Source organism: Phalaenopsis equestris, unplaced genomic scaffold (assembly GCF_001263595.1).
Source record: "Phalaenopsis equestris unplaced genomic scaffold, ASM126359v1 Scaffold000824, whole genome shotgun sequence".
NCBI classification, from domain to species: Eukaryota; Viridiplantae; Streptophyta; class Magnoliopsida; order Asparagales; family Orchidaceae; genus Phalaenopsis; species Phalaenopsis equestris.
The window spans coordinates 131,725-132,966 of NW_018165264.1; positions in this window are offsets into that span (position 1 = coordinate 131,725).

Genomic DNA, 1,242 nt, shown 5'->3' on the forward strand with positions numbered 1-1,242 from the left:
GATGTTTCAGCCTCGATGACATAAAATTTAGTGGTTATTGCTAGTTCTCCGACCTACATAATTAATGTGATCAATCTAAGGGCTCTTTCTCCTTTTTTGTTAAATCCTCTTAGCATCATTTTGTCGGCCATAAGCTCTTGGGCTTCGATGTACAAATAGGCTAATGTCCGTAGGCTCATCAAATTGAGAGATGCTCCTGTATCTACCGAATCTTTGGCTAATACGAATCTGCCGATGTTGACGAAGATGTAGAGTGGTCGACTGTGGTCGGTGGTACCAAGCAGTATATCTTCATCTGTGAAGGTTACACCTGACTGTTCTTTGAACGAGCAAACTTCATCTGAGGATGTGCTGGCCAACTGAGCTAGACAAATCTCTGGGTCAAGTAAAGTTGTAACCAGAGCTTCTCTCATCTCCTTTGACAGGATCAGAGCGTCATAAATGCTTAGTCGGGCCGGTAACTTCCTGAGATGAGCTAGCACGTTGTAATCCAATTTGTATGATCTTCCACTTCTCTCTTAATTATGTGGTTCTTCCATTGACAGAGGTGGAGGTAATTCCTCTCGAGTTACTATTTGTTTTCCTTTGTCTGTAGGAGCTATCCTTGGGGGCAATACTTTCCCACTCCTTAAGTTCACTTCTATAATTTCTTCTTCTTGAGATATTGTCATTGAATCTTCCGGTGTTTCTTCTTTGTCGGAAAGATCTAAGTTGAGGGTGAGTGGTGTGCCGTGGTGTTTAAAGATTGGTTCCTCACTCTCGGTGATGTCGTAAGCGATATCGTTGATGTTTTCTTCGGTATTGTTAGCGAGTTCATCGGACTCAAGTATGATTTGAGGGTCATTTTGAGAATCAAGATCATAGTTAGATTGGACACAATTGATTATTTAGATTGGTCTCAATTGATTATTTCATCACTAGAAACAGTTAAAATGTAGCCGAAATCACTATCATTATATTCATCAGCCCCTGGAGGGATAAAAAGATAATCATACAAAGTCAGGGGTTCAAGGATTTTCTTCCCCAAATCTGAGACAACCAATCTAGTAGAGGCAGCCCCTATCGTACCCCCTGTGCTATCAATCTTTGTGATCGTGTTCTTCTTTTTCTTTGACTTTGATGGTGATGACTCTTGCAGTCAAATCTTCATCTCGGGTATGGTGGGCTGAAGACTCTAAGCGGTAGTTTGCTTTGAAGCATTCTGAATTTGATTTAACTTCTTCTTGGATGATTTGCTCCAAA